This window comes from Manis javanica, chromosome 7, assembly GCF_040802235.1.
Source record: "Manis javanica isolate MJ-LG chromosome 7, MJ_LKY, whole genome shotgun sequence".
In the NCBI taxonomy this organism is placed as follows: domain Eukaryota; kingdom Metazoa; phylum Chordata; class Mammalia; order Pholidota; family Manidae; genus Manis; species Manis javanica.
In genome coordinates, this window is record NC_133162.1 from 19357627 (window position 1) to 19382921 (window position 25295).

The following is a 25295-nucleotide window of genomic DNA, read 5'->3' on the forward strand; positions in this document are numbered from 1 at the left end:
CTTACCAGAATCAGTTCCACTAATATCTGTGGGGCCTCCACTATCAACCAGGCTTAGTTCTGAGGACTGTGGATGCAAAGAAGAGAGTGACCCCAATTGCTTAGCAGTACATGGTTCTCTAAAGAAAGCAAACGACTGCATACATAAATAAATAAGCCCCTCTATACAGTAGCCAACATGCATCCTTTGCTCTCTTCAGCGATTTTCACACATTTACACGCTTGGGAGTGCAGTTCCTTCAGATACAAAGTCTCTCTCACTTTGTAAGTTTTGGGTACATGTTTATTATTGTCTTGGCGGCAAGAAGACCCAACCCAGTTGATGGAAATAGCAGCTCAAACATGAGAAATACATTTTCCTGACTTGCTGAGACAGCCCTTGGGAGGGCTGGGATTGAAGTGTGTGGCTCTCGGGGACCATCTGCATTCAGTTAACGTTAAATTCAACACACAGAACATCCCGTGAAAACTTAAAATGCTTTTGGTTGAAGCCCCTGCCTTCAAACAGCTTACAACCTAGGGAGCATGTATGTGGGGGCACTGGTCTAAAAGGCAAACTGATACAAAAGCTTTGCAGATTTAGAGAAGAAATCTCTGAGGGACAGTGATCAGGAAAAGCTCAACAGGAGAGAGAGCTGTTGTTAGAAATATGGACTTTGATAATTGGAAGCATTTCAACCGAGGGATAGGAAAAGGGGGCTTTACAGAATTGTGCTTGGACTCCTGAACATGGCAGACCTGACAGTCAGCAAGACCCCCTCCCTAGGAGACAGACTATTCAGTTTCATTAGGAAGACAGAATTAAAGGCTCAGCTTCTTGGTTCAAATGTTGTTGGTACTTAGGGAGTCCTCATAAATAAACAGTAGTCCCGCATTAGTCCTGAAATCCACACAATGATGATTAAGTGCAGAAGCTGGTGAGGTTCTCATTTAAAAGCTTCCTCCCTTATCAGTCACTTATTATGTACTGAAGGGTATAATGAGGAATCACGGTCATTAAAGCACCCCAGAGAACTGATTCTAGGCTAATATACAAAGTGAGAAAAAAAAAAACAGCCCCAAAGGTTGTGGTTGTGGAATCACTGCAGAGAGCAAAGGTGCAGAGGCAACATGGTTTAGAGAGGCAGATAAATGACTACGGAAGTCGGTGAACAGTTTCTCGTCTTCAACAAAGGAAGGTTCTGGGTATGCCGCACTTCAGCTGATGTTGACTTCCAGGTATTTGGGGTGTCCCAGGATTACAAACTCAGGGATATAGCAGCACTTCCTATGAGACATCAAAACAGAACTCTGGGAAATTGAACTGAGAATTTTATTCCACGTAGCCAATATGTACTTCAATGCAGGCTTTTATGGGGCGCCTCTAACGTTAGGAGCAGCAGGAAGAATCTCACCTGTTCGGAAATGATTCAGTCACAAGGCAGAATGTACTTTGATGGCTGTAGGAAAGAGCTACAGCCTGGATTTATGTATGTCATCCAAGACATAGCTAGAGAACACTATCTATTCAGACTGAAAATCAAATCCTGGAGATGAAGGACTGTTTTTTGAGGGAAGTTAGTTTGCACTGACACAGTCACTTGAGAACATCAATTTGAGTCTTTGCATCCACAATTTACTGTGCTGTAGAATGAATATACTATCCATCATCTGCCTTAGGCATTGCATTGTAAATATTTCATGGCTTTAAATATGTGCCATGATTAGGTATGTGTTTTAGTAGACAAGTGAGTAAGAGTTTAAAGCAATGAAATGAAAATACTTCCTTTCAGTTCAGCATGTTTTTGTCTGGGGGCTTTAAAAACATGTCACAAAGAAAATTCAGTCTCCAAGGCTAAGGTTCTCCTCGTGATACCACAAGTGAGTAAGGGGAAAAGGAGCCCGAGTCTTGGTCTTTAGTGCCTTCATTTTTTCTAGAAGAAAATTCCCTAAAAATGCTCACAGAAGTCCTCAGCTAGTCCACAAAATTTGTTTTGGTATTAGATACTACAAAAGCCAGTATTTAAATAAATTAATGACAAAATTGAAAAAGAGTTTCAGTGTTAAAGTGACCTTGATATCAAATAAGCAAATTAAAAAATATTTAACAAATACTCTTGTGCACTTACTATGTATGAGCTGTTTGATATCCAATCTGAGATGACAGTTAGTGGCTTCTGGCATCCTAGAAATCAAGACAAGATTGGTTTGAGTCCTTCAATTCATGTCCTATGACATTTTCCTGTAGTCTTAAAGGAATATACCATTTAAGGGGAGATGAAGCCAGTTCAGGAATAATTATAATATAGGGGAGAAGTAAAGTATACAGAGGAGAAGGAGGGAAGTGTTTAGAGGAGAAAGAGTACCTCCAACTGAAAGAATCAAAGAATGCTTCTTGGAATTGGAGACATGTGTTCCGATGAAGGAAGCAGATAGTTCTGGACCCATGCGACAGTGTGAGCAAGGACATGGTGTCGGGGAAGTGTGGGGCAGGGACTGGGAAGAACTGTCCTTTGGTCCGACCAGAGTGTGTGGCATATGAAGTGCAGAGTTGGGGAAAGGCAAGAGAAGGCCAGATTTCTCAGGATTTGGAAGCTAAGGATTTTAACCCTTAATTGGCAGCCCATGGAGAAATTACATGTCCTGGAACACAAAGACTTACTCTTGTCTCCTGACACTACTGAGATTTCTGTGCAGTGATTTGTTGAGGACCTGTTTTCAATTCTTTTGAGTATATACCCAGGAGTGGGCAAATTCTGTGCTTAATTCTAACCGGATAGACAATTTCATTCCATTTTTACAGTTTGTCCTAGAACCAAATATCTTCCTGAAGAGCTCAAAAGCATCATTTCTCTATTTTGCTAGAATGTTCCCTTTAAATAAGTCTTATATTTTCTTCTTTGAAAGGCAGTGTGTGATCGCATAAAGGACACATGATTAAAACCCAGAAGACCTGCAACCTAGGACCAGATCTATCAGTTGGTTAGCTTTAGCTTAGTTAAACCTCAGTTCACTCAACTATACCCTTTACTCTTCTCAAGGCTGTGATTAGTATCAAGACAAATGGTGTTCTGGTATTTTCCAAATATTATAAATTGTTCCCTATAGGAAGGTACTAGGAAGATTTCAAGCCAGAAGGCACTTTTTAACACTAACTGCTGCAAATTGCTGTCATCTCACAGATCTAACTGAGGCCTGGAGGGGTGGGCCATTTAGGGGCTGACGGAGGTGGAAACTCCAGATCTTCTGACTCTGAGATCTGGGCCCTTTCCACCTCACCACAGGCAGACTTCCTTCTAAGGCTCAATCAAACCCTTCGTTCTTTTTCCTCCTTCTGAGAAAAAGACAACAGCAAAAACTGTACCTCTAGGTTATTCATTGAGTCGGTTGAGCTCAGATTTATTTATAAAGTCTGGCTGCTTTGTGGGTTTTCCTGAATCCCATGTTCCAGGCATGGGAGGGAAGTCACCCCTTTCCCCAGCCCTCTGCTCAGTGTCCTTGGGAATTCTCTTATTTGTATTCCTGTCAGTGCCACTTCGAATGCACCAAAGCCTGCATTTAAAGCAATAACCAGCCTGAAGTTTATGAAATAAAAGATTGATATCAGCCTCATGAAACTCAGGCAAAAGCAATATCTTTTCTACATCTCGCTATGCCGTTAACTCCAGGAACTTTCATACTTGGTGGCCACTGAAAAATGAAATAAAAATAATAACAATGACAATAATAAAAAAAGGTGATATCCTCCAAGAACCACAGTTTTGAGTTATGTTGTCTTTAATTTCTTTATTGATTTAATGACAAGAGAAGATTAGACTTACTACTTTTTTCAGTTTCTAAGTATATTACCACTTTTAAAAGAAGGATCATAGTATGTAGCTTAAAGGTTAATGTTTTGTTTGTCACCTGGCTTTATTTATGCACTGGTGGCTTGGGAAGCTGAAATGCACCACAGCGGCCACCCTGTTTCTTCACAAAGAAGGTAAAAATCAGAAGGTGGAGAAAGACTTGCTTTTCTTATGAAATAAAACATTCTGTAAAGTAAGTCAGCTTTATACCAGTTCTTCGAGACAGTCATTCCATTTCACAGGATGGACTGTTTGACATGATAAACATTTGACATGATAAACCCAGCATGGATGGTGTGGCTTCAGTCCCACTTCTTGTCTTTTACCCTCATTACTTAACTTTCCAAACTGATGAGTTGGTCAAACTGGACATTTGCCATTTACCATGTGATTATTCTCAATTTTGTTTTTATCCGGTCGGGCGATCTCTGCCCTCTAATCGGAGCGTTCCATCTATTTACCTTGAACCGTGTTTGAGTCTACCACCTTGCTCTTGTTTGCTTTTGGGCCATCTGTTCTCTGATCCTTTTCCTCTCCTTTCCTGCATTCTTTAAGAATAACTGAGAATTTTTTAGTATGTTACTTTGTCTCCTCTAATGGCTGTTTTCAAGCCCTTTCTGCTAGTTCCATCATTGTTATTTCTGTATCTGTTTCTATTGACTGATCTCTCTCTTGGGTAAGGGTCACATTTTCATGCCTTTTCACATCGCTGGAAAGTTTTGATTATATGCTGGATGCCATAGTGTGATTATCTGTATTTCATCATCTCCTTGATAGAAGTGTTCTGTTCTGTTCTGACAGTTAATTTACTTGTGGATTAGGGCAATACTTTCAAGGCTTGTGTGTGTTATACACATAGTGAATGTGGGAGGAAAGTGATTTAAGGTTAGAAAAATATTTAACCAAGGACTTTGTAGACCACAGTAAGGAGTCTGAATTTTATTATAAGTAAATAAGGAGCCATTAAAAAATTTTCAGCTAAGGAATGATACAATCTGATTTATCTTTTTAAAAAAATGACCTCTTTTCCTTAGTCCAGTTAAATAAACACTGAAGAACCATCGAGAGGCAGGATATGTGAGAGGTACTGAAAACCAGACCATGAATGGACATATGGGATGTCCCTGCCCTTGAAGAGCTCACAGCGTGATTAAGGCCATTATGTGTGAATGTGGTGGTGGAGGGAAGCCCGAGAAAGACCCCCCTCAGGATGGTGTCCTTGCGAAGGTACTCTCAGCTGGCTCTTAAAAAATGATAGGACTTATCCAGGTGAAGAGAGAGGCTTCAGAGGCAGGCAGAATACTTGATTAAAGGAATGGAGACATTAACCAGCTACGTATGGAGAAACAGCTCAGTTTTGCCGAGTGTGAAGTGTGAAGCGTGGTTTACCCTCCTCCTCCTACCCCAAAGGTGCTCTCCACCACCAGCCCGAATTCCACCACTGCGTGTGCTTCCACCCATTCGTCAAGGTTTAATTCAAAAAGCATTTCCTGGAGCCCACAGAGAAGTGATTAGTGTCTCCACTAAGAATGTGTCCATTATGTTCATGTCTAATTATCCGTGTCCAACTAATCGGTGCTTCAACTACAGTCTAACAGGGATTGGCCCCATAATAAGTACTCAATAAATATTCATTAATAAGTTCCTTAAGTATCCCAGGATGCTGACCTCTAAGTTTATTACCAATTCCATCATCTTTGTCTAGACTCATGCATCTTTTCACCACAATGGGCTCAGCCTTTCGAATAGTTGCTGCAAATCATGAGGCAGGCATAGCTTTTATTCGTGCCATGCTGTAGTCACTGACCTCCTTCAATTCAGATGGGACCCTTGCTTTTTCTTCATCTTGTTATATCAAATATCTGGTTCTTTGGATCATAAACCTGGGAGAGTTCTTAAAAATCATCTAGTTCATTGGGTTTCAAACTTGGCTGCATATTAAAATCACATGGGGGATATACACTCTCCCTTCCCTATCACAGGAAAACAGTGCTCCAGGCCTTGTCCATACCCCACAGTTGACTCTGGAGAAAGGCTCTGATAATGTCAGTTGTATCTCCAGTGGAGCTTGCATTTAAACTCAGAGTTAGAGACTTTTTTAACTTCATATACCTCAGGGCTCCTGGTACAAGCCTGGGTACATTACAGCCATTCCCTTCCCAAGTTTACTTCGCATGCCCTGATTGCAAGTGCATCTTATGCCTCAGCTTTGTTCAGCTCCGGTGAACTGTGACACGGGCTGAGAAGAGAGGAGGCCTCTGACCGTCAAGGCCAGGGCGCATTGTAGAGTGAAAAGCTTCATTCTCTGTGAACGAAATATCAAGCTTCATCAGGCAAGCAAGAAGGGAACTTTGTTTTGAGCAGGAATGAGCACTGTCTGGGCATCCACCCAGGCTGTCTTTAAGCAAGTTTGGCCTGCATCCTCTTTCTGCAGGTAAAGTCTTTTACTTGCTGTGCTAGTGACAAGGACAACTTCTTAAAAATACTGGAAACAGATACAGCAGGACAGCTGATTCGAAACTCTCATGGTTTGACAAGCCACAGAAAAGTGTTGGGAGGTACAGCTATGTCCTCTAATGAGAAGGAAACAATAAACCTGATTAAACTGCAATTTAGTCAACTGATAGCCATTTACTGAGCACCTATTACATGCCAAAGACTATAACAAGTAACAGTGTATTAGGATTAAATAAAACAGGTACCCCTTCAAATATAACACACAGGATTTCTGTATATACAGAATCTTTTAAAAATCTTATAATTTTTTAATCTTTTATCTTTTTTTATTTTTTAATAATTATTCCCAGAACTGCTCATCTCCTGTTTGTAGGGATAAGCAAATTGATTAAAAATAAAAGAGAAGAAGCTTCAGAGTTTGTTTTTCAAGGATCTCTTCTCCTTGTAACTCTTCTCCTTGTGGTCTAAGCCTCCTAGCTCCCCTCAGAGTTTTCGCTCCTCAGTTCCTGAGCAGGCCTCATTCTTTGCTCAAGGGGCCCTGACACAGGGAGCCTCAGCTGTAGGAATGTGGTTGGAAAAACAACCCAGATACAGGGTTTCATCTCCACCAATCTTGGGGGCTGGTGAGTGATGGGCCACTGCTGTTACCAAGGAGCAAAGCAGATCTTCGGCACTCCCCCTGGGCACTCCCGCTCTTGGCCCTGTCGCCCACCGTCCTCACCCCAGTGCACAGAAGCTTCTTTGTTTTCACTCCTTCTCACATTTGCAGTTCTGCTGGGAAGGCTGCAGCGTAGTATTTATGCTGCAAGTTTTAAAGTCCAGTCACCTTAAAGGCAATTCTCCCCTGTGGCAATTTCTGTCTTCTCTCTTTAGTTCTTCAAGCAGGTCACAAATAAAGAGCAGAGGCAGGGAGAGAAAGCGGGAACAGTCTTTCTTTGAAGAGAACATTGGCTGATATAGTTGATATATTGAAGGTACACTCACACACATGTAAGTAAGCGTACATACACGCATATATACACACACACACACACACATACATATAATGAGAGGGGGGAGACACTGTAAGGCTCCAGGAGAGGCAGAGGCAGAGCAGGGTACTCACACTTGAGAGACTGCAGCACATTTGCTTTCATTCAGTTTGAAAATACTGAACTTCACCTGAGCCTTGTGCTTCTGGAAAACAGCGACAGTTAAGAAATTTCCCAACCTTCTGTGTTGCAATAAACAGTTTACCTCAAAGAACCGCCCTTCCCCATGTAACTTAGATTAAGGCCTGGAGGCGTTCTTTCTCATGACTCATAGAACAGGACAGTGTCTCCCCTGACCAGGGACAAGGTCAAACACAGACCTTTCCCCCTTTGTTTGAATCAGCAGAGGAGGCTAGATGGAGCCTCTCCAACTTCCTGTTCTTTGTCTCATAATTGATGAGCTGAGATTAGAACTGTTTGTCTCCCTGAAACAAGCTAATTACAGAGAAAAACATTTTCTGGTGTTTTTCAAGAAAATTGACCAAGATTTGTCCTGCTTTCAAACAATCCCACTGTTAATCATCTCCTTTGCCACTTATTTACTCTCCTTCCTTTCCTGTAAAAATTAAAGCAAAACCACCCCTTGGAGAGGTTTTGGGTCTGGGTGCTCTTTTTATTACAATAGCCTGCGTATAACCCATCTTCTTACTCATGTGGTTATTGCCTCCCCTCCCCACTGGCCCCAGCTTTACTGAGATAGAATCAACTGGTTTTTGCCCTTGACAAGCTGCCCAGGTTTAATTGAACCTCTGATATACTGTGGAAGGCAGAGATGACTATGGAACTCTCCCCTAGGAGATCGGTATGGAGTAGAGAAAACCTATGTAATCCCAGTATCTGGCAGACTGTAATAAGTTCTCAGAAATGTGAAAAGTGCCAAGGATGGAGATGGAGAGAGAAATTCCACCTAGAGAATGTGGAATTTAAAATGGGTATGGAAAAGCAAAGCAATCTTCCCAACATGTGGGCCCTGCTTCCTGGTAGCAAGGGATGAGCAGTGACGCAGTGCCAGGTACCCCTTGCCGCAGCTCTCACCAAGCCAGCTCAAGTAAACGTGCAATGGAAGGAAACCCAATGTCCTGATATGCAAATTTGATAGCTTCAAAAGAAGTCTTCTGGCCCCCACTTCTTTCTGTAGAGAAAATCAGTGGCACTGTGTGTTTTCAAGAGTGAAAATTACGGGAGCAGCCAGAATGAGACCAGCGGACATGGGCAGGGGATGTGTATGTGGCTAGCCTCAGGAGAGTGATAAAGGGGCCAGGTTGCTGACCTGATGGCTGCATGAAGGTTATTTATGCAAACCCAATCTGGTCTTGCCAGTGACAAGTGGATTGAAGGGACTTATCAATCAGTAGTTCATCATGCCCAAGTAGTTCCGCCTTGCCCTAGGATGCATAGGCCCAGACTGTAGCAACCAGATTGGTTATTCTCCCTTTCAAAATTGAGGCCTGGGGGGAAGGAGAGAGAAATTGCCAAATGAAGCCAGATTGCAGAGGGGCAGTCTATCACAGCTTCCAGAGAATTGTAAAGGGCATCATCTTTATCATAAATCACAAATGTGCATAAACTTAAATGCACAATACAGTATCTGAAGCCTAGCCTAATTTAGTACATTTTTGTATCAATAGCATTTGATTATTCTTGTGATGTTATTACTATGATCATAACTATTGCAATTTTCCAATGTATAGAGATGCCTTGTCCAAAGAGATGCAGCTTGAAATCAAGAATACCAGAGATGATTTGCGGTGAGCACCCATTTGGAGTGCCGTTGGTCAGGCAGCCTTTACTCAGGAAACCCAGTGTGTTACGGAGGGCCTGGCCTTGCAACTGAGTAGAAAAATGCTGTGGGCAGAGAGCTGACCTTGACCCCAACCCTTGCTGTTAAACTCTTGGGATGTAGGCCATGTCCAGCTAAAGGACCTTGGATAAGTCACTTCACCCCTGCCCACACCATGAAGCTCTGTAAACACACTCTGTACTGTAGATTAATGCTGCCAGGTCTTTCACATGCTGTGCCCTCTGTGAACAGAAGAATGTCCTCTTCTCTTTTCCTCAAAGGTCCATCCACTTGATAAATCGTCTTTCTTCAAGTTTCTGGTAAAGTGCCACTTCATTAGACCTTACCCTGGTCTTTCCAGGTAGAGCAGATGACTGAGGACAACTTAGTCCTCAGTCTTTAGTAATACTATGCATAGGAGATAGTATGGTCATAGTGGGGCTCATGTTTCACAGAGTGTTAGAATTATTTGTCTGCTTTCTGCCTGCCTATCACACTCTGACTTTGCAAACAATGGGAAGTGTGTCTGGCTCAACTTTATATCCATCCCATAGTGATGGCACTTGGAGGACATTTAGTAAATACTGGTTGAGTAAGTTTCTTCCTAATACAAAAGAGTCTCATTGAGTTGTGGCAAAGATCAAATAGAGTTGTATGTATTCAATTACCTGGTAACAAACTATCCACAAATCAAACGTTTTTGTAATCTCCCTAATAGACAAGAGGAATCTGTGTGAGAAACCCCACAGCTGCTCATAAACCCAGCTGTTGTCTCACTGTCCCAGTATTTGGGAATACAAGTCTGGTCTTCAGAGAAGGGGTTTGGCTCTTGGAAGGAGCCAGAGAGAGGAAGCCGCTTGACTGGGCCACCCCCGAGCCACTGCCTGTTACTGCTGGTCAGGTTGGCTGGGCTTAATCTCCATCCTTTCCTCACACGGACACAGGTGGGAGGCAGAGGGGAGGATATGCCACTAAAAGACAAGGGGAAAAGGTCCTCGGGACACACAAAGACATCTGAGCCTTGGTCTTAGCACCAAATTTGCTCTTCCAAAGTTTGCTGGAGGCTTCATCATCAGCAGGTATTTATTTACCACGGTAATTCATTTTTAGAGCTTCAGGTCATTGTTTGCTGTGGATGTATTCTATGGGAGTGGCGTCAGGACAAGAAAGGGACGGGTACTTTCTCTCACCAGGGAGATGGCGCAGAGCAACCTCAGTGCTGGGTGTGGGCAGAATGGATCGTTTTTTTTGTCATTGAAACTCCTACTGAGTGAGGACCAGGAAGAAGCATGCACCTTGTGTCAAGCAAATGCTCACCAGTTCTTGCTACCTTCCTGCTGGGCCAGACTGTAAAGCCCCCTGGAGGGTGAGGCAATGGCCGACTTACTTAGCTTTGTATTTACATCAACATGCACAGAATAAACATGAAAGGATGAAAGAGGGAATGAGTGAATAAGCTCTTTTTACCACCACGCATGAACAGAGCAGGGTGCTCAGGGGCAGAGTGTTGCAAGAAGGTGGAGACAAGGGTGGGGTGGGGAGGGATGTGGTTCACAGAGAAGGACCAGGCACCATGGACCCAAGGGCTGATGTCTCCTGAGGAAGAGCAGCCAGGGGGTCTGTTTTTACCCCAAAGGCCAGGCTGGAGTAAATGGTGTTGCACAGGTTCTTTTCTCCAGTTTCTGCCATGTCCCCGGGTCAGAGGACGGGTCCTGGAGCAGGAGGAAGGAGAACCCAGCTTTGGTTCTATCTGCAGACCCAGGATGGCCGGCCAAGTCCATTTCGTTTCCTGGGTCCCCTTTTCATCATCACAGAATTTCATCATCACTGCACCTCTCTGATATCACACCGGGGTACACCCAGTGGCAGAGGAGAGAGAAGGCCTGTGAGTTTAGAGCACAGCTGGCAAAGTTAATGCAATTGATAAATCCTCTGGACAAGGCCACTTAAAAAAGTTCAGGCAAATTCTTGTTTGACTTAGTGTATCTGTGTGTTTGTTTTAATATATAATGTGTATGTAGGAAATCTTCCTTGGTCCTGGAAATGGAGCCATGTTTGCCATTACCCCTTTGTTCTTTGAGCACTGGGAACCTCAGAGCTGCGTGACCCTAGGGTCCCTTCTAGCTCCCAGATATGACGACTTCTAAATAAAGTTGGAGATGATGGCACCTCTCATTTCTTCCCAAACAAACCCACATCTCCTTTCCCTATTCCACAACACTTTGATCTGAATGTCAGTCTTGATGAGAAACGTAGGGGTAACACAGCAAACTTCTTTGGAATTCTTTGGTAAACCTTTGAATAAAGGAACTTATCCTTTGTTGTCTAATTTCTTTCTTTTCAACCACCCTGTTTCTTAACATCTCTGATAAGTTTAGGTGGAAAATATTAAGGAAAAAATTCCTTTCCAGATAGGTCTCTTCTCTAAAAGCATGCCGCACCCTCTCAGTGGAGGTCAGCTAAGCTACTTGCTTCTTGGCAACAAGTTGGTGAAAAAACTGCAGGGATACTAGTGATTCATGGTTCCTTTCTTCTCGTTTTCCTTTTTCCCATCTTAGTAATTAGCTTTATGGTTGCTAGACCTCTGTTGGCTCTGTAAACCACTGTTTGCCATTTTAGAAGCATGCCTGTGTTATAGGGGATTACTAGATGCTGGCAAGTGCTGGAATGATGGAGCAACAATAATATATAAGGCCTCTGGTGCCCCTGTGCCTAATTTGCCAGCTTTTCCCGTACAGCCCTAAGAAGCTCAGGGAAGATCTGCTTACTGCTGGGGGCCAAAGAGCAGGTCTCCCGTGGCTGCAGTCATCAGGAGAACATATTGGTTATGCTGATAAGGACATTACTTGGTCCTTATGTCAGAATGTCATCTTCCATCTCCTGGCACCAGAAGGTGGGAGCTGCCATCCTCCCAACTTTCATAGCTATAAGGATCTAAGACCCATTTAAGGAACTCTTAAGGATATCTCTCAGGCATTGCTGTGACAGTTAGATGTCATTAACAGCTCAGAACATGGGCTTACCAACGTGTGCTGCACGTTGTCTTTGGGAAGACCAATGGCACATGAGAAATGGGAATTAATTTGAAGGGGAAAAAGTACTGTTACCCTTGCAGCTGACTCTTCATTTTTATTTATTTATTTTTGAACCAGCTTTATTGGGATTTAATTAATCTACAAGGAAATGCCCACATTTTAAGTGAATAGTTTGATGTTTTGGCAAATATGTATTCCCATGTAACCATCACCACAGTCAAGATATAGAACATTTTTATCACTGCCCAGAATGCTTTCATGCCATTTGTGCTCGATGCTCCCACCCCTAGCCCCAGGCCACTACTGCTTTTTGTCACTATAGATTAGTTTGGCCACTCACATTTCTTCTTTTGTGAATTGTCAGCACAAATATTTGACCAATTTTTATTATTTGTCTTATTATTTTGTAAGTTCAAAAAAGAGTCAATATTTTGTCAGATTTATGTAGTGTAAATATTTTATCCCAATCTGTTGCTGGCATTATTATTATTATTTTTTGTAGTTTAATATATTTTAATAGCAAACGTACAGGAACAGCACAGAAGATGGACATCATTAAAGATATATACTCACATGTAGGACAACTCAGACAAGTACAATAAATGGATAGAATCTACTGTATGATAAAAATGCTACAAACACCATTCAGTTGCCATTAATAAGAAATTTACTGTTGAAAAAACATCCAAATGCTGGCATTGTCCAGAAAAATTTAATAGGTTTATTTATAATTATAAAGTTGAACTGCTGAAACTTGTACACTGAAACATTTTGACTTGCATTAATGCTTTGTCTCCTCATTTATATTAAAAATTCACACACAAATGAAAATGGAAAACCTGCCAATACCTGATTTCTGTCCCTTATTTTTCCTCTTGCAATTATAAACTTAGGTACCTTTTGACCCCATGGAAAAACATTCAGAGTTATCATAACAAGAAGAATTTTTTTTTTTTTTAAGAATGAAATGTTTCCCAGCATAGTGGATTCTTAAGTGCATTCTCCACGTGCGCAGTGTGCTAGCTGGATGTATTTTGGTGTAACTGTTACACGTGTGGCAAGGATAGCACACAGATGAGTGTCTTCAAAATGGCCAACCAGATAGGCCTCACTTGCCTCCTGTGCATTTTAGGAGTCTTAAATTTTAAGTCCAATTTTTCTTTTTCTTAAATCATTGCACATCTCAGGGTCATAGAGATCTTGTCTGTTTTTCTTCCCCTAGATTTATAAGTTTTAACTTTTCTATAGAAATCCAAGATACATTTCAATTTAATTTTTGTATATGGTGTGAGGTAAAAGACAAGGTACATTTCCCTCATATTTATATATGGTTGTTCCTGCAGCAATGATGAAAAGGTTATCATTTCCCAGTTGCAGAACTTTGGCACAAACCAAAAGTTAATTGACTACAAATGTGTGGGTCTATTTCTGAATTTTCTGTTCTGTTCCATTAATTTGTATGTTTATGCCAACACCACACATTGTAATAACCAAGTCTGTAATCTGGTGACATAGGCCTTCTGTATTTCTTCTTCTTTCAAAATTGTTTAGACTCTTCCAGTCTCCTCCATTTCCAAATAAATTCTGGAATTGGCTTGTTTAAAAATACTCCTCTTTGGGTCTTAATTGGGATTTCATTGAGACTATGGATTAGTATAGGTATATCTTCCATTTATTTTGAGCTTCTTTAATTTCATTTATTGTGGTGATCATCTTTCAGCTTATACAAATTTCAAATCATTATGTTATACACCTGAAACTAATACAGTATTACAGGTCAGCTATATCTCAATAAAAAGTAACTGTTAAAATACATTTTAAGAAACGCAATTAAATTTGATCTGTGATCAAGTTCATTGACTAAAATATATTCTGCATTAAATGATAATGGTGGCTCAGAAAAAGGAAGGGAGAAGAGAGAAAACTGAAAAACTGTTTGGTCTTATTTTTTATTAATTTTTTTTACTTATGTTTAATTGCTCCAAATGACACATGCTTATTTAAAGCAGAAATAGTAACAATGTTTTTTTGTGTTTATAGCATATATACGATTAACATATGTCAATGATAGTGCAAAGGAGAGGAGGGAGTAATTGGAAATATGGTATTGAAAAGGTTCTTAACAGGTATAGTTCAACTGTATTTCCACCTACTACTTTTACTATCAATCCTGTATTATGTGTATTTTACCACAGTAAAAAATTGGGGAAACAGGCTGTTTGGCTGTTTTGAAAACTAAGGAAGTTAGATGTGGATAAACATGAATCCTACAAAATCTTATATCATCTTAAAGTGTTTAGACAGGGCACATAATTTTTATTGTTGTTCTATTGGTTGCACTGATGTTCTAAATGCCTTTATTCAGTTTTTCCAAAGGGTGGTATTTCTCAATATTTAGTCTTTCTTGAATAGGGAGCAGAAAGCAATAGATGTCCCAGATAGGTTCTGAAATAATAATGGCTTATGTAAACTTTAACAATTTAATATTTTTATTAAGATATTACATAAGTAAATGTATTCAGAAAAGCACTCGTAAGTATCTGATCAATTAATCTTCATACTGAAATGTCTATGCAACCACACACAGATTTAGAGCTGTCAGGACCCCAGAGGGAACCCCTGAATACCTTCCAGGTATTACCCCTCAAAAACAAAGCATTATCTTGACTTCTAACAGCAGAAATCAGCTTTTTCTATTTTTGTACTTTATATTAAAAGAAGAATATAGTTTGTACTCTTTGCATTTGACTTCCTTTACTAATGTTACGTTTCTGTGGACTATATCTGTGTGATATCAGAGAATCCATTTTCATTGTGTATAGTACTTATATGGATATAAAAAATCAATTGATCCATTATGTTATTGATGAGCATTTGGATAACTTGAATAAATTAAAAAATAAATTTTATAGAATCTTTTAAATTTTGGGGTTATTGACTTAGGTTACACAGACTACTATATATTCTTAGGGGCAAAGTTTGTAGGGAATATGTAAAAATATTAGCCCTTAATACTACCTTTAATTGATTATAGTCTCTCTTTTATCTGTACTTTTCAGCTTTCTCTATAAACACCTGTTTGTTTTGTAGTAAAAAAAAACACCTCATAAAATTAAACACTTAAATTTTGCCAAATTAATCTGGCCATAAATTATTGAATCGCCAAGTAGAACCCATGGCACAGAGCAAAACAAATCTGAGTGACAGAAGCCACTAAAAGGCCTTACCTGCTAGTCCACGTAACTGAAAGTTTACTGATCATTCTGAGTTCAGTTTGATGAAGATAAGTGGATCATCAGTCAACTTCTCCAGTCTATTTATTTCAAAAAGGAAAATACTAAGTAGTCATAAAGTAGCGTATGGAGAAAAAGCAAAGACACAAAAGCAAAGTTGAGAATCTGTTCTAACGCCAGCAGTGGTTTCTCCTGTCTGAGGGCCATTATTGTGGAGTTGCTTCTCTTTAAGAAGTGGTAGCAATAATTTACTTGGCTTAATTCCATAAGCCCTCTTTTTTTGTTTTTTATTTTTGTTTTTTTAAGAGAGACCAAATATATTCCTTTGTCTTGTATCTCTCTTCATATATACTATTTCCCCAACTTCTCTTCAGTTATAGATTGTCTGTTAATTTTCACTGAATACTCAGTATGGAGTCTGTGTCTACACATTGGACAGAGGTCATGACACACACTAGTTCTTATGAATCTTATGAACACACAGGTCTTTTAAAGTCTATTCCAATAATCTCTAGATGTCTTCCAAAAACATTAGTGCAGATAGTGTTAGCAAGTCTTTGGGAGAAAAATTTCTTGTCTAATATATTTGAGAAATACCAGGTTGAAACAATGTGAACAGTTTCTTCCTTGTAATGTTTCTAGAACCTTAAGTGAATTGTGACATTACAGGTGGCTGAGGATTTATTAAATGAAACATTTCTTAATGTTTATAACCAAGGAGAGGTTATGTTTGTTTGGGGTGAGGGGGTGAAATGTAAGCGCATAGAATGTGAGTGGGGATTCTAAGAACATATTTTGAAATGTTGACTTGAGTTCTAGTTTCAGGTCTACAAGAGCTGGACAAAAATTACAAATGAGTAGGGTCTGTGATACAGTGGGTGGCTGGGTCCCTCTACTGGGCAGATTCTGCTCAGCTCCAGTTGATGCAATGCTGAAGAGTAGACTTTCAAATCTTCTGATTTGTCAAGAAAAAGAGAAATCTAGATTTTTATATAAAATGCTTTAAGTTTTAAGTGTTGGAAAATAATTAGAATTTAAAAAAAAAACACTGTGTGGGTCACATAAAACATGCTTACCAATTAGATTTATCCTACAGGCCAATAATTTGCAAACTCTGAGGGCTGTGCATTCATCACTTATCACACAGTGCTTTGTGCTATCTGATATATTTCAGAGTGAGGCAGATGATAGACTGATGCAGGTAGATAAAGTTCAGAGCCCTTGTAAGTTTCAAAAAGCTCCAATCAAACTCAGCCATTCAAAAGGACATTTAGGTAGACCTCAGCTCTGATTTGTTATGGCCTGTGCAAATAGAGCATTGTAGTTTCAGCGGATCAAGAGTGGGTTGTGATGTCATTAGTTCAGTACTCTATTTGGTCCGGGGAGGGTGGGACTTCTTCCTCTCAGGAGGCAATATAAATCCCAGAATCCACAGCCCTCGTGGTATCCTCCCTTGGGGCCTCTCCTGAGTTGCTTGATCGTTGTATTTTCACTCATTAAAAGAACTTTGCTGGTTGCTCTGTATTCTTGCCTGTTGGCTTCATTCTTCATCATCTCCAAGACATGACTGTGAGAAAAAAGCAGCGTTCTCAGCTGGTAACAAGAGTACCATGTGTGATTTTTAAATTATGCATTATATTGCAAGCTTTCCATGTGTGTAACAATAACAACATTAATTCATTCACTGAGATTCTCACCAGATTTAGTGTTAAGCATGCAAACCTAAGGTATTTAACTGAATCTTTGCCATATGAAGGCATGAATTAACTAAAATTTAAGATGAGGAAATACAGAAATTAAAGTAGGTATATCATTCAAGGTCAAAAGTAACTAAGTGGTAATGTAAGTGCACTGTGCTTGACTTCAGGTCTTGTATGTGTGTTTTACTGTTAATCCTATGTGTATATCTCCTATATTTTCATATATCTCAGCTAGGCTGGGGAATACATGATAGATATCAATAGCTACTTTTGAATTTATGGTACTGAAATGTGAACTCTTTGAGAATGGAATTACACCTTCTTCTATTGGATAGCTGACTATGTATTTTTTAATCTGCAGGGAAGAACTTGTACAACTGAACATGTAGTTGGTTCTCAAAAGTCACTGTATGATAGATTCTTAATATACTATTTAAGTACTGTGAGGTAGTGGGAAAAAAAATCACTTGACTTCAAATCGAGAAATTTGATCTTGACATATAGCTTGTCACCTATCAGTGGGTCCTTTTCCAAAGAGCTGTAGACCTTAATCCCTAAAGTAAGTGTGTTGGACTAGAAACTCAATGGGTTCTTTCTAGCACTGCAAAATCTATAACTGATTGATATATGTTGCTGTGGTGATCAACTGGGGAAACTAGACTTTTGGTCTGTTTGCCAGTGGCAGTATAGTACTTAGGACAATTCCTGGTGCAAGTAACAGAAAACAAAAAAGCAACCTCCCACCCCAATCATCTCACACCAAAAGAGAATGTGCTAGCTGAGGAACTGCAAAGTCCAGGGCTATTGTTGGCATCAGGTGTGGATAAAAATTTAAAATGTATGATGTGATGATCAGCCATATATATATTTTGTGAAAGGATTCCCCACATTGAGTCAATTAACACATTCACCACACATTTATCTCTCTCTCTCTTTTTTTAACATCACTTTCATGTATTTACCTTAAAGTTCTACTCTTCTGGCAAATTTCAGTTAGATGATACAGTGTTATCAACTATAGTCATCTGTTATACATTAGATCCTCAGACCTATTCATCTTACAATGGGAGGTTTGTACCTTTTACTGATCTCTCCCTCTTTCCCTCATTCCTCTGTCTCTGCCAGTCATTTTTCTAATCTCTGTTTCTTTGAGTTCAACTTTTTTTTTTAGGTTCTGCACGTAAATTAAAAGCGCTACCATGCAGTGTTTGCCTTTCTCTGCTCTACTGACTAGTTTGGATAGCAGGCAGACTCTTTTTCCTACTTTCTGTTAGGCAAATTCGGAATTAAGCCTCTCGGGTATAATTAGAATACTTAACTCTATAGCCCAAAGAGATTAAGATTAAAAACAAAACTGAAGAAAGAACCTTGAGAGAATCCCAAACTCACCCCTTATCCCCTGATCCTATGGTGACCACTGATCATTGCCCATGCTTAGGACTGGAGAATCAAGATATGCTGGCAGGGAAGACTGGGAAAAATATTCTTATGATGAAGCAGGTCAGTGTGGTCTGTTGTAGGAGGTTCAAGACACTCTTAGGCATAGTGGTTGCAGACTTAAAGATTTACCTCTTTCAAGATTAAATAACAATTAAATGTTATAAGACATAGCAGCCAGGGGACTATAAGAAACTTTTGGTTCACCTATAAATTGGGGTTTATATATTAAATAAGGACATAAATCAGTATGTGACCAAATGTAACCTAAATAGAATACTGACACCTAATAGAGAATCACCTAGCAATTTGTATAAGATATAGATTCCTTGTCATAAATATAAAAATTGGTAAAATAATAATGGCTAAATGAAAGAACTTAGAATTAATGAAAATTGATAAAATATTATGGTTAAATGTAAATATTTATTGATATTGCAAAGCGTTTGGACTACACCCTGCCTGTGTTGGACATGTCCTAAGTGATCCCCAATGAGTCATGCCCTTGTATTTCTTCTGTGTGTGTGTGACCTTTTAAGCGAATAGAATATAAAAAAATTAAATGATTTTTACAGATGTAATTAATATCCCAAGTCTGCTGATTTTGAGTTAATCAAAAGGAAGGTCTGATTTTGGGTAGGTCTGATTTAGTCAGGTGAAAGCCCTTAAAAAAGGGTTGGGGGGCTCTCCATGATGTCAGACTCTCACTCCTGCTAGTTTTGAAGAAAACCATGAGTTCTGTAACTACAAGGAAATGAATTCTGCCAAAACTTGATGGAACTTGAGTACATCTTTCATCAGTGTGTCCAGCACCTTGACTGCAGTCTTGTGAGACCCTGAGTAGGGGACCACTGAAGCCATGCCAAGATTCTTGCCCCACAGAAACTATGAAATGATAAATGGTTGTATTTAAGCTTCCAACTTGGTGTAGTTTGTTACACAGCAGCAGAAAACTAACACATTGCCTTTCCTCCCAGGAAGATGGGTTATTTTATTTTGGGTTTTTGGAGGCTCAGGAACAGTGCTGGTGCTTCCTAGTATTTTCAGATCTCTGGTTTCTGTATCAGTGGATCATTTAGCATAAGCTTGGTCAACAAAGATATTACTTGGAAATCGGACCATTACTGACTGTTGGGAAACCCAAAGGAAAGAAACAAAGATATCTAAGTAATAGGGGGTGCCTATGTGATTTACACATACATACTAGCTCATTGAATCCTCCAGCAACTTAAGTATTTGGCAACCAACATGTAAAGGAGAAAAGCTACTTAACCAAGGCCACTTAGTTGTTAAGAAAAGTTACTACAAATATGGCTGTTTCATACATGTTTCAAACATACCCTTTCGATGGCTAATTGGCCCATCCAAGTATTTCATTTCCTAGGTAAATGTATCCTTGTATGATGTATTAGTTTTGTATCGTTGTGTTGACAAAATTAATTTCCCTGTGGTTGTAGGACTGAAGGCCCCAGCTTCTTGCTGGCTGTTGGTTGGAGGTTCTCAAATTCTAGAGTCCACTTGCACTTTCTTATCCCCTGGGCTTTGTGGACATGGCTGCTTACTTCATCACGCCAGCCAGATAGGAATGGGGTCCTATCATGTTTGCCATATTCTATTAAAAGCAGGTGTCAGGTCCTTTCTATACTCAAGGGGTGGTGGTGGGTTTTATTGGTCTTTATTGAGGCCCCATTTAGTTGGGGCATTAGTTCTATGTTCACAAGCTTGCTTCTTTTACTGCTTGACATCCTTAAGGTCAAATTTATGCAGTTTTTCATGCTTCCTTGGAATTAGCAGAGAACCAGTGAGCTCCAGAAGTCAGAGGGCTCTGCTCAAAAGATGTTTGATGGGTTTACTTTGCTTGGTTTTCCATTTAAACCTAATCAACAGTAAGTTATTGTTACTCCAACACACTGCTTTCTCGAAATGCACTGCTTTTTTCAGAGAAACACCCTTAGGTACTCTGGCCTGGTGGAGTAAAGGTGGCTGGGTAAGAAAAGTTTGCAGGAGAGGGTTCTCTAAGGAGAGCAAACAGAATGGATCCAATTTTTGGGAATCAATTGGATTCCTTCAGCCCAGTCCACATTCATTTTCATGATTGTTTCCCTGTGAATGAAAAAGGCTTGTACATAGACAAGCAGCTATTTTCTCAGGGTCACTGATTAAAACACCATTTGTATTAATAAATCATCTCTATATGAGTGTGTAGTTTTTTGGTTTCACATATATTGAGAATGCATCTACATTCAAAACTCATCCTCTGCCTGTTTCTAGGCTGAGGCCCAGAAGCCCTGAGAAGGGCAGGGTGATAGAATGGGAGGACTCCTGGGTTTTGAGGACAGATCTGGGGTTGTGTTCCAGCCTGTCCTTGCTATCTCTGTGTCATTCATCAAGCAAATTATTTCCCCTTTTTGAGCTTCAGATCCTTCATTATAAATGGACTTGATAACACCCAGATTGAAGATCAGAAGAGTGGATACTTGTGCAAGAGCTTTAAAGTACAAGTGCTCTCTGTATGAGGTAGTATCAGACTATCAAATCATGGTAGATTTTTCACTGAAGTGTTAGGTAAAGTCAAGGGCTGTGTTTATCTGATGCTGCCACATAGATAACTGCAACACTCCCCCCTAGAGCACTAGACTGTAAGGACAAGGATATGCGCTGATACAGGAATGCTTATATTTCACATATTTTGAGCTTGAAGAGATTTCTGTAATGCTCTGTAAGGCTGTACACAAATACAAAAATGAGTAGACATCAGAGAAATTGCCAAAAATGTGAAATGGGAAAACAAGTGCTATTTGGGGGAATAAAACCTTAACTTGTTGATGGACAAAAATTATATGCAGACATTGCAGGAAGCTGTGCATAAGATAGCAGTTTTTACCATGAAATGTTAGTAGAACTTACTTGCTGTTTCCAGAGAATGTCTCTTTTGATAACAGATCAGGAAATCAAGAGCAGGCCGAGAATGAAAGCATCGATTTTCTCCCATGGAACCAGGGTGTTTCTTGATAATTGAAGAAGGGATTCTTTAATACTCCTCTCCCTTGCTTTTGTTCTAGTTGCTGATGAATTTGGCCACAGGAAGGCAGTGAATCTTGCTGTCTTTGGATATAACTGATTTCAGTATGAGTTAAAGCATTCAGCCTAGAGAAAAAGTAAGACAGGGAGAGGAAAATCCTATTAAGATCATTTTCTTCATTCCAGGACTGCTGAGACTGGGGCCTTCCTGCCACCACATCCTTGGTGACTTTGTCCAGCTGCTTTTTAAATAACTCGGGTGATTGTTCTCTTATTATTTTCTCCCAGGAACTCATTTTACCATGTAACAGAGCTGACTCTTAGGTACTTTTTTGAATATAATATTATTGTGTACAATTTTTTCATACGTTTCCCTTTATCCAATTTCATTTCAAAAGGAATCCATAAGAATAAAAAAAGAGGAGAGAAAGCATTGAGATAGACTGGGCAGATGGAGCAGCCATGGGCTGGTGGGAGGAGGGGGAGGAGGCAGCTGCGTCAGGAAACACTGAAGAGGACAATTAGGGGAGAATGGCCCTCAGCATGAGCTGCAGGGGCAGCAGTGGCCCTGGATCAAAAGCAAACTTCCCTTTTTAAATCTCTCTCTAAACTGAGGAGTGCCTCACGACATTGATGTCAGTAATTTTTATGGATTTGGTCAATTTGTAGGTTGCTAACTTCATATTGAAATATAATCCACTTCAAAACTGTAGCTGTGTGTGGTTACCTGCATGAACCAAGCCCGAAACCCCAGTCCTTGGAGAGCTGGGGAGCAAGTAATGAAGATGGTGTGGCTCTCCTCCAGGTTGTGACGTGGCTGCACCTTCCCACAGGCCCAGTCCTGCTGCCCCCTGTGCACCTTCTCCTGCTGCTCTGTGGTTGAGCCCTGGCTCACAGAGTAGGTTTCTGTAGGAAGCCCAGGAGGGCAGACATGTAGCACATAAGGAGTGCTGTCCTCAGGACTAGATTCACCCCTTCTTAGCTCCTGCTGGGGCAGCCAGGAGCGGGGAATCCAGATGGATATTGAGAGGATTAAGCCTCCCATGACATCCTTCATGTGTAAACAGACACAAATTTGAGAGATAGTCAAAGAACTATTTTTTCCTATCAGCCAAAGGCAAGCATGATTTAAACATTTAAGCCTTGCTCCACTTTTCACAGTTGCTGGACCTCAAATCCAACTGTTTCACACACCCTGATGATGCGATTGTTCTCGGAATAAAATTCAGAATTGCCCGTGTGAGCCTCAGGACCTACCCAATCCGTCATCCGTCTTTTTTCGGCTCTCCAGCCCCTGACCTGGCCAGTGTTGCCTACATTCTAGCCACACTGACCGCCGTTCATTTCCCTCAAACACGTCACCCTCTCTGTGCTAACAGCCCCCCAGAAGCCACCAATCCCCCGCTCCCCTCGCCTTTCTCTATCCAGCCCCACCCACCTCTCATACCACTGCTGCACCGTCGCCTCCACAGGGAGACGTCTGACGTCTCTTCTCCCAGACTAGGCCGGGTGCCTGTCGTGAGCTCTCACAGGATTTGTGCAGTGGTTCTAGGTGGTACCACAGCACTTGAATCAGCTGGTTCTCCAGGAAGTGCTCTCCCACTGACCTTGACTTCTGACTCCTCCCCAGGGTCTGGCTTGAGCACATGAAAAGCACAATATGGTCTTTGCAAGCGATGCAAGGATGAATCCCCATCCAGAGGAAAGGAGACTTTGGGGACCACTCTGGGCTTCCTACTCAGCTTCTAGGTTTAGATTGATGCAGAGGTTCTGAGTCCTCAGAGAATATCAGAATTCCCTGGAAGACTTGTTAAGACACATACTGTTGGCTCCACTCCCGGAGTTTCTTGTTTGGTAGTTCTGGGGTGGGCCCATATTTTGCATTGCTAACATGGCCTGAGGTAATGTTCAGAATCACTGGTATGCTCAGTAGAGGATTCCCTGGCCCACCGGGCTTAGGAAGGGCTGCAGGAAGTTCCATGTAAGGTTGTAAATGAGAACTGGGAGGCACTCATTGCCATCCACAGAGTAGCTCCAGCTGAGTAGGAAAGAATCATGCTTGTCAGACATCAAGTCTTATGATGGCTTCATGCTGCTGCTGCCTGTCACTTCCTGGGACAAAGTGCCTCCCAGGCTTTTTGTGCCCCAGAATGGTCCTGAGTCCCTCACTTCCATCCCTAACCCACCTCCTCTCTGCCATCTAAACTACTGGAGGGAGTTGAGAGGCAATAAAATTGGTTGACTGACTAATCCTTTGGGTGGGATACAGCATTTTTACCCTTCATACTAGAAATAGGGAACTTCTCCCATTGCAAACTTTGCTTTGTTTTTTTGTACATGGAAATATTGTAACAGCACAGTCTATTGGTTCTATGCAGTGTCTGTTTATAGGTAGTTGATGCTACTGGCAGAGCTCACTTTAAATCCATAAAGTAAATTATTCTTTCTTTTACCCACACACAAACACCTGCCAATAATCCTAAATCAGTGTGCTGGTTCTCGATCAAGAGAGAAATACTTAGTGAATGCTTAACTAGTCACTCATAATCAGCTAGGAGAGTATGCACTTTGGAGTGTTCTGCAGAAACAGAGTGGCATTGTGTTGAGTTCTTCACTGAATTAAACATTCACTCTAGGGAAGTTCCCTCTGTCAGGGGCTATACTTATGGAAGTCATAGATTCCTCACATCAGGGAGACCCCCCCAGAGACCCCACATAGAATCAAAGAACCAAAAGAGACCTGAGAGATAATCTGGTCTAGCATCAGATGGGCTGGGGCTGGGGCAGTAGGCAGTATGAGGATTTGTGCATGACTTTGGGCTCAGGAACATCATGTTCTTCCGAATTAGTTGATAATGTTTGATTTCAAGTAACAGGAAACCACTTAAGCTAGTTTAAAGCAAAAATGGGAATTTATCATAAAGGTGGGGGAAGGGGGATTCACAGAGGCAAAGGCACATGGCTAAGCCTCTGGAAGGACCTGGAATGAGGAAAGTACAAAGTGACAGGAATCCAGGAACCCTCTCTGTGCCTTTCACTTATCTTCGTTCATCTGCTTCACTTGTCTGTGTCCACAAATGGGCGGGCGGCCTTGCAGAGAGCCACATGGCACAAAGGGTCTGGATCAGATCCATTGGGTAACTTCTATTCTCCATCCCATGAAAAGGATTCTCATTGGTCCAGCTTGGGTCAGATGCTGTGTTAATTATATTATTGGTCCCAATTCGTTACTACCCTTTCAAAGAATTATACATTTAAAGTCATTGCATGGTCTCTTGGTGGACGGATGGCAGTGAGGGAACTGTTATAGGATGCTGGGGAAATGGCAAATGTTTTGTAGAACTATTGTATGTGGTAATCTGAAAAACAGAGAGTGTTCTTAATTTGAGCATTGTGTGAGTTTTCAAGCAGAATTTGAAAATGTGAGCTGGTAGCTACTGGCTTTATTTGATGAAGTAGTAAAAGAGTTGAGCTCATAAAGAAGTTTTGCAAACAGATTCAGATACAGAAAGCTCATAAATTCTTGGACTTTCAGGGTTGTGAAATGAAACTGTTTCTGTTTCAAAGTTGTGGCCATTAAAGTACAACCTTAGGACTGAGACCAAAGAGCACTGCCACTGAGACAAAATCTCAGAGCAAATAAATGCCACAGCCTTTGTTTACACTTTTGGAATGCCACCATATAAGCTATTTCTGAGTTGTTCCTTTTATCCAGACAAACTTGTTGTTAGAAATATTAGGGATGTGGTCCCACCTAAGCCCCAGGTAGCAGATG

At 40.7% G+C, this 25295-nt stretch overlaps 1 protein-coding gene and 1 long non-coding RNA gene across 16 annotated transcripts in view; one reads left to right on the forward strand and one right to left on the reverse strand.

The window, feature by feature from the left end:
• Nucleotides 1-10611, reverse strand: part of LOC108407849 (uncharacterized) — a 42672-nt gene extending 32061 nt beyond the window's left edge. For 4 of the 6 annotated variants that reach the window (XR_005056740.2, XR_005056741.2, XR_005056737.2 and 1 more), the window contains exons 1-2: nucleotides 7005-10611; nucleotides 2108-2163 (exon numbers count right to left, since the gene is read on the reverse strand). This is a non-coding gene — a long non-coding RNA (uncharacterized lncRNA). The other 2 variants (XR_005056736.2, XR_005056739.2) reach the window with 2 other exon arrangements.
• XPNPEP1 (X-prolyl aminopeptidase 1) overlaps nucleotides 1-25295 on the forward strand; it is a 197040-nt gene that overhangs the window by 72842 nt on the left and 98903 nt on the right. The gene's annotated exons all lie outside the window — the stretch shown is intronic.